The 8940-nt window shown below is 50.2% G+C and overlaps 1 pseudogene; it reads right to left on the bottom strand.

Annotated features, from left to right (window-relative positions):
- Nucleotides 1-8158: 8158 nt before the first annotated feature.
- Nucleotides 8159-8940, bottom strand: part of LOC119284032 — a 15854-nt pseudogene continuing 15072 nt past the window's right edge.

The following is an 8940-nucleotide window of genomic DNA, read 5'->3' as shown; positions in this document are numbered from 1 at the left end:
CGACGGAACCTCACGTATGTTTCAACGAAGCATCGTGGGACGTCGGAAGCTCACGGGTGCTGCAACGGGGCATCGCCGGCCGACAGAACCTCAAGAATGCTGCAACGGAGCATCTTCTGACACCCAAACCTCACGGGTGCTACAATGGAGCATCGCCGGCCGACGGAACCTCACGGATGATGCAACGGAGCATCGTCTGACACTGAAACCTCATGGGTGCTGCAACGGAGCATCACCAGCCGACAGAACCTCATGGGTGCTGCAACGGAGCATCGTTGGCTGATTGAACCTCACGGATACTGCAACGGAGCTTCGTCGGACGCGAGAACCTCACGGTTGCTACAACAGAGCATCGCCGGCCGCCGAAACCTCACGGATGCTACAACAGGTCATCACCAGCGTTGTTATGGAGCATTGTTGGGTCGTCGGTGCTATAATAGAGCATCACTGATGCTTCAATGGATGGTCACAGGCTTGCAGTAGCTTCGTTGCCGCAACCCGGTGTTGCAGCCGTGGTCGGTGCGTGGCGAGCTCGTGAGTGTTTTTCTGTGCGATGACTAGCGACGGTGCATTGTGCAGGCTGAAGCTGGTGCTGCATGTCGTCCAAATGTGGCTCATCGCCCCCGCGTCGCTCCCGTGCGAGCGACACGGGCGGACTCTCCAGCCCTAGCCGCCGCCGCCAGTATCCCAGCCACCCCTCTCCGCCGCCGCCGGAGGATGCCGCAAGGCGAAGCCTCGCGGCCGACGGCGGCGGCGGGGGACCTTGCTCGTGGCGCTGGGGGGCACTCGGCACGGCGGGTCGTCTCCCGGTTATCTGCGCATTGTCATGGCGCTGGTGTCCGGATCCGCCCGATCTGATGCATCCGGCTCTGGCTGCCATGGTCTTCGCTGGTGAGGGCCTGGATCTGAGGCGGCGGCCTCGTTGGTGCGGACGGCGCTCCTTCTGCGGTGGGGAGTGCTCGTCGGTGAGGTAGGCCGGATCCCCTCGGCTGCGCGGGCAGCGAGGTTCCGGTGGGCGCTGGTCATGGCGCGGGAGGCCCCGGGCTCCCCTCGTCAGATCGGAGGCGATCTGGTCCGCTCGTGATGCATGACCTCCGGCCGGCCTGGATCTCCGGCGTGCACGCGCCTGCTGATGTTGTTGCTGGTTCGGAGGTGGCGGCAGGGTGCTTGGCCGGGGGAAACCCTTGGCCGCCGGTGGTGGTCACGGCGTCGATGGCGTCCCGGACGGCATTCCCTCCTTGGTGGCGGCGCCGAGGCTAAACCTCCCCTGACTCCCCCCTTCCCCTGCGCCCGGGTGAAAACCCTAGCCCCGGTGGCTAAGCGGCGGCGGTGCCACAGCGTCGTCACCTTCTTGAAGGCGCCGATTTGGGCATGGGGATGCTGGGTGTGCATGGCGAGCTTGTCTGGTTCCTGGTGACGGCCCGTCTGATCTACCGCGTCGCAGCTCCGGGCAGTGTCTCGTGGCTGCAGTGCTTCTTTTCCGGCCGTGTCTCCGATGGGGACCTCGCCCTTCCTGACCTTGTACATGCCGTGGTGGAGCGGTACTTCATCTCACTCATTGATGGCGGCGAAGATCGGCGGCATGGCGCTGTGGAGGCTCGCCGCCCAATGCGCGGAGATGGACTCGCGCAGGTGGAGGTAGCTGTCTGGCGTGATGGTGACGTCGATGGCGGAGTGGCCTACACAAGGTAGAAGACTCAATATATTCTGAAGATGGACCTGTGGAAGATGGCTGCGACGACACAAGAGTGTGTCTGACCGGATCGTGCCCCAGACCCGGTATGTGGCTCGGCTGGGGCTTCCGGCTTTTGATGTTAGGTTTAGGTGAGTGGTTTGGGTAGTGGCCCAACTAGCATCCCTTCATCATATGGGTAAGAGTAGCGGCATATGTTGCCGAGATGGTGGATTCAGAAATATTATCTGTAATACTTTGTAAGGTCCTCGAGAATAATTAATAAAGTGGCCGTATGCATCTCCCAGATGCAGAGGCCGGGGGTCATCCTCCTTTTCTAAAAAAAAAAAAAAAAAATGTGGCTCATCGCGTTGGAAGTGTGGATTATGTGTTGCACTCGTGCTCATGCCTGATGGATGGCTGGAGTAGCTGCGGGAGAGATATGGCGTATTAGGATGAAAGTGGTGGCGTGGTCAAGGAATCAAGCGGGCCAAATCGATGCTAATCAACGGTTGGCTAGGCGGCTGATCTTACGAAAAGATGAGCCGGCTGATGCCTAGCAGTATATCTCCACAATTCCATACACAAAGCGGCAGCGTCTTCCTCTTCCTTCGGCAAACAGAACCCTAGACCCCCGAAAAATAAAAAGAACCCTAGACGCGGGTGCTCGCTCGATCGATCTCCTGCACAACCTCTCGTGCCCCTGGTCCGCGCTCAAAGCGCCGGCCGCGCTAGGGAGCCATGGACCAGACGGAAGCCCTGCCGGAGGACGCGCTCGCGGGCATCCTCGGCCGCCTCCGGCCGCGCGACCTCGCCGTGTGCCGCTGCGTCCGCAAGGCGTGGCGCGCCATCGTAGACGCCAGCGGCCTGCTGTTCCCCCACGTCGTCCCGCTCACGCTGCGCGGCCTCTTCCTCAACTACAGAAACCGCACGAGCCCGCGCTTCTTCGCCCGTCCCGCCTCGACGCGGCAGCCGGCGGTCGACGGCGATCTCGGCTTCCTGCCTCACTACGGCAGCGGCTCCAGACGGATCGTGGACCACTGCAACGGCCTCCTGCTGTACCGTGACCTGAGGAGACTCTCCGTTGTTAACCCAGCCACCAGGCGTTGGGAAGACCTTGAGGATGATGGATTCGACGCGCGCCTAGTGTTCGACCCTGCCGTGTCCCTGCACTACGAGGTGTTCTCGATCCGGCTCGAGCCCGGGGAGGTGATCACAGAGAACCCAGCCAAACCCGATTTGATTGAATACCCACCATCCACGTGGACGTTAAATGTATTCTCATCCAGCACACGGCAGTGGGAGAAGAGGTTGTTTGTCCGCGAAGCCGAGGCTCCAGAGACGGTGACTAATGTGCAACTAGATCCAGTAGAGCGAAGATCAATGTGGTGGAACGGCCACTGGTGTTGCTCTAGCAGTGTCTATTGGCGAGGATCACTCTACCTGCTGCATTGTTGTGGTGTGTTTGTTGTGAGGTATACACATCATATATATACATAGCACATCTCTACAAGATCACCTTTTCAACACATATACTATCAGTTCTCTATATATGTCACATACAATTTTCTGATCATATTTTGCGAATTAATTGACCATGCTTGCAGGTTATCTTTATCAGACAGGAAATACCGAGTGATAAAAACCCCAATAAATATCGATGAATGCAAAAAAGCACAGCCTTACATTGGGAAATCGGAAAAAGGCGTGTACTTTGCATCAATGCATAATAGTTTTCGACTTCAGGTTTGGACACTAGTGGAATCAAGTGAACGGGTAGACTGGGTGTCGAACAGCATTGTCGATCTTAAGGCATGTGCAACTGTAAAGTCACATGGATCGCACAATATGGAAGGAACCCTAAAAACTTGGATTTTAGATGGTGGTGATGATGATGATGATGTAGATGGCAACAACACAAGGACAATGATAGAAAATTTGGATTGGGACTCGGACGATGATAGCATTGTGAATATTGAAGATGCTTATGAAGGTATCTGCAATCAGATCTGCTTTCTCGGGTTTCACCCCTACAAAGAAGTTATCTTCTTGGGGTTAACATCATCCCAAGGAGGAGTAGGAGTGGCTTGTCATTTGAATGGCTCAAAATTTCAGTATCTAGGAATACTAAGCCAACACACTTTCTGGCTTGGCATACAAGGATCGTTTCCGTACACCCCTTGCATTAGTGGGCATCTTCTAAAAAGCTTCAGAGAGTAGTGTAAATAATGCATGGCACCCTGGTCTTTGGGTCCTTTTTTGTTTATGATTATTTCCATAAAGAATACCCTGCAAGTATGTCACTCTAACATATTTGGATCACTTTCCAGCCGTTGTTCTTTTTTTCTATTATAGTATCTATAAAACCTCTCTCTTGACTGAACTGCACATGTGTATGGTATCATATAAAAGTTAACTTAACCAACCTTTTTTTAAACCAGTGATACGAAATGAAAAAGGTTAGCTACATATCGCAATGACACCAAAGGCCGATGTACACCAGCCTCAAATATTTTTATATCAGGGACATATACCTATATAATTTGTGTTTCGAATAAACTTTTAAGACGCACCGTGCTTATGTCTAAGATTAAGATGTGTATACTGTTATATACTCCCTCCGTTCGGAATTACTTGTCTCGGAAATGAATGTATCTAGAAATATTTTAAATATGTCTAGATACATTCATTTCCGAGACAAGTAATTCCGAACGGAGGGAGTAGATCTTCCTCCAACTCATTTATATGGGAAAAAAATATTCAAGCAAAGTTGTGGAACCAAACCAAGATCTTCTTACAAACGTCTTTAACACTTTTAGCTGGTTCCAATTTTACATACACAATAAACTCACCCATTAATCATGAGATACAAGTGCAAATTTGCCGTGTTTAATTTTAGTCTTTTTTGCGGTTAATTTTACACTTTATTGTTCATATACATTGTGAAGTGAGGACACATATAGTCAAACAGAAAGTATGAAGTATGGCTTTACTGGAATGAAAATTTGAGGGTGGCCATAAGGAGATTGTAGAGCTCAGTTGGATAGTGATACAAAAAGTACCAAACAAAATTTTATTGAATTCAAATTTTGACTGATGAGGACCAATGTTTTGGACTCCGCATGCAAAAAGAATCTCATGGGGAACACCAAAATTTTCAGTTACCGCGTAACTAATAAATACCAAATGGTAAACTGTTCTTTTGAATATAACCAAATTTTCTGCGCGGTAACCAAATCTCACATGGTGACTATAACAACATTACAAAGTAGCCGTTTGATCAATATTTTTATACTACACACGGTCTAGAACATAGCAATGATGTTAAAATGGTACATGATAATTCAAAATTCAAGCTCCACCTACTAACAGAGGGTGACTATATACATGTAAAGTACTATAGTCAAGTGAAACATTTTTATGACAAAAAGTTAGAAGATGAAGGGCCTACTGGTTGGAGATCCTGATGTGGAAGGCGATAAAAGCTATTATCTCCACTATATCCAACACGAGGCCTCCAAATCTTGACCAGGGAGTTGCCACCACCGAAGCCACGCCGACAACAGAATCACCCACCGCCCTGTCCTCGCTACCCTCATAGAGGCGCTGCCCCTGATGTAACATTGCTCACTACAAAGCCACCCGCACAATCTCCCCATGTGGGGCCGCCACCCCGGCGTCCAACAATGACACCATGATGCCGCCAGAACATCAAACTATCGAAAATCCGACACCTTGGCACACACCACGCAGGAGTGGTACAATCATGCTGTAGCACCACCTCAGACAGAACAGGACATCAACAATGCTGCGCATGCACAAAGGGAGTCCCCAACCACAGATGTCAGATCCCAGCTAGATACAACAACCAAACCTCAACTAAGGACAAAGACCTACGAAGATGACCAACACCACGTTGCAGGCCAGATTCGACCTATATCCTAACAAGGGAGGGGCTCTGAGGCCCGCTGCCTCCCATTCCGAATCCTCCCCACCCCCCAAGACGAGTGATCGGATCCTCACAACTACCTGTTGCGTGCCACTAATAGAAAACACCATCCCCAAACGCGCGTGAGCCCTACGCTGCTGAGATGCGGCCAACACATGCCAACCACAGCCGAATCTAGGCCAAGACCACACCCAACAAACACCACCACTACGAGCCTGCCCTGTCACCGCACGCAAGGGCACCACCGCGCCCCCGCGATGCTGCGAAGTGTAAACTTCGTCGCCGCCACGACGCACTCGTGGACTGTGCCACCACGCGCGGCACTTACACCCGATTGATTTGCCTGCGCCGCGAAGGACCAGCACACGAGGGAGAGATACCCTACCGCCAGCGACGCCGCACAGGCTTCGCCCCAACCACGCCGTCTGACGACGGCAAGGAAGGGGAGAGGGAGGAGAGGAGACGAAACACGGTTACAACGTTAGGACTCCCATGGCATGGACGGGGTACGTCGCCGGAGCGGGAAGGGTGTTTTTGCAAAACATGTGCAGGGATCCTCCATGAACACATCTACTAGCTAGTAAGACGATTGAAAATATTAATGTGAATTATTTTGTGAAATACCTTAGACGGGCCGCACTTATGTACTTATTATCTCCATATATACAAACACACAGCGGCGGCAGTCTTCCTCTTCATCTCTCTCGAACAGAACGAGCCGCAATCTAAGGACTAAGGCCGGCCCCCGCGCGGCAGCCATGGACGACAAGACGGAATCCCTGCCGGACGACGCGCTCGCCCAAATCCTCCGCCGCCTGCCGCCGCGCGACCTCGCCGTGTCCCGCTGCGTGCGCAAGGCGTGGTGCGCCATCGTCGACGGCCGTCGCCTGCTGCTCCGCAAGATGCTCCCGCACGCCGTGCGCGGCCTCTTCTTCAACTACGGACGAACTAGACGGCCTAATAATCTTCCATCTCTTCAAACATATAGTTAGCACCCCATCCTGTCCGCGCGTGTCCGTTTAGAATAAAGCGGACGAACTACGGCCTAATAATCTTCCATCTCTTCAAACATATAGTTAGCATCTCAAATTTCTCTTGCCTTAATTTGATTTAACTAGGTATAATTGTGAAGGTCTTCAAGATCAACAGATAGGTGACCAACATGGCGTGCAAACAAGCACAGGGAGATAGAAAGTTGAGGCTACCTTTCATTTCTGCTAGTCTTATCTGAACTATTTAGCCACATGAAACACCTTGTGGAGAAACGCGGTGTTCATTTATTTGGTGCATATTCACGCTGGCCTGATTGACCGTGTACTGACTGTGCGAAACAAAATTGAAAATGATATTGAGACGGAAGGACTTATACTATACAAAGGATTCACTAATTTATACTTTACATAGAATTTGTACTGTACCAAGTGTCTTCATCAGATTCCTCGGGTGGGGTTCAAAGACTGCATCATCAGATTTTGAATACGCACTTCTCTTCGTGTAGGCATGTAGAGCAAGTATCTTGTTCCAAAGGCAACAGTCTTTGAAGGGCAACATCGCCACCCGTATCCATTGTGCCTGGTGTAATTTGGGCACGGATGGAAACTCCAGTGTGCAGGCTTACCTGCAAGCAAAAGTGTTGCCAAAACCATAGGGCATCATTTGCACTCGCTAGAACATAAATGATCCCAAAGTAAACAGGATCAGACTGTAAACTGAATCTCAAAGTAAACAGGATCAGCAAACACAATTGCACGGGCATGACCCAGTACAGAGCAAATGAATCCTACAAGCATATGGCATCATTTGTACTCGCTAGAACATAAATGATCCCTGATATCGCATCCACCAGCAATACTGATATCCAGGAAGTTCTTCAGGGGCGCCATCAACAGACTACTACGGTCAGGCAACAATTGGTGCGGGCTCAGCAGTCACTCATGAAGCACATTGCTGATCACCTCCTGAGTTTTCAGCGGGGGAGAAACCATATTTGAAGCTAAAATACAATCATATGCCCAGTCATCGGTGGTCAGGTGACCATTTCCTAAGTTTTTCTTGGACGTATATCATTCTGGAGAAGATTGGTCCGGCAGCACCTCCCAGAGGGCAGCCTAGCGCAACCAGTCTTCCGTGTGCATATCCCAGATTTTACACCAGGCATACTTCTCTGCCGAATCCCATCGATCGGTGTGGCAGCGTTACAGGAACTGAAACCTGAAGAAATCCTCGACAGACACCCGTGGAGAATGGGAACCTGGAAAATGGAGAGATCTGCCGCAGGCAACCGCAACCTGGGAAGATTATGCAGTGCTGCGCAAGGTCTATCTGTTTCACTACGGCGCGGCTGCAGCTTGGGGACAAGCTGCGTCTCAAAAAGGGAAGACTGGTTACAAGCCTCTGTATGGAGAACATGGGCTAGCGACTATACTTGGCAAGTGGGCAAGTACTGTGCGTTAATTTATGTTACAAGCCTCTGTATGGAGAGCAAGTAATGAAAGAACTAGTCCCAACCAACTACCCTGAAATTTCCTCTCACCTGGTCATCTTCTGTTCTTGCTCTGTTCTACTTCCAGATACAGTATCAGCCTAACAATTTGTTTCCTGAGCACCATGTTGTTCATCTCTGCATAATGGAATTCTGAAACGTGTGTCTGCATTTGAGATGTTCCTAGCCAACTTAGCAAACATCCTGAATCTGTCGGCTGCACAATCAAGAACAAAAGAGTCCCTCCCGTTTCATTAGCAGAGCAACCTATACAAATAACACATTACTTAGAATGGGTCTGAACAACATATGAAAAATAGCAAGACTAGAACGCATCAGAAACACTTCGTCCACCCACGGCTTTACCATGATAGAATAATTGGAAAGAAGAATCAAGTTTATCCATGGCATATTCAGACGGAAGGCTTTTACATCATCCGATTTATTATTTTAAAAGGCAAAAGGAAGTACATAGCATAGGGTCTTGCTTACAATTTCAGGAAGCATAAAGGATGTGCCATTACAGATAAGAGAAAACACATAAAAAGTTTCTGTAAACCGTGATACCCCCAAAGCCCAGCTCAACGACATAGCAAACTTTAGTCAGGTGCTTGAGAGCACAACTTCATAACATCAAGGATACAACCGAAATCCATAAACGCATGTAAATTAACCGCAAAGATCAGAATTCTCATTGATGCATTGTGCCGCCTGCTCGACCTTCACCTTGTCCCCGCTCATCAAGATTACGCAGTCCTGCATGAAGAATGAAATGGTTTACAGAAGCATTGACTGACTTTCAACGATCGCCAGGGCGACGAAGTTTTTTTTTTTTTT

This window comes from Triticum dicoccoides, chromosome 4A (genome assembly GCF_002162155.2).
Source record: "Triticum dicoccoides isolate Atlit2015 ecotype Zavitan chromosome 4A, WEW_v2.0, whole genome shotgun sequence".
Classification (NCBI taxonomy): Eukaryota; Viridiplantae; Streptophyta; class Magnoliopsida; order Poales; family Poaceae; genus Triticum; species Triticum dicoccoides.
The sequence above is the reverse complement of the archived record's forward strand: the minus strand, read 5'-3'. Positions and strand labels throughout refer to the sequence as shown.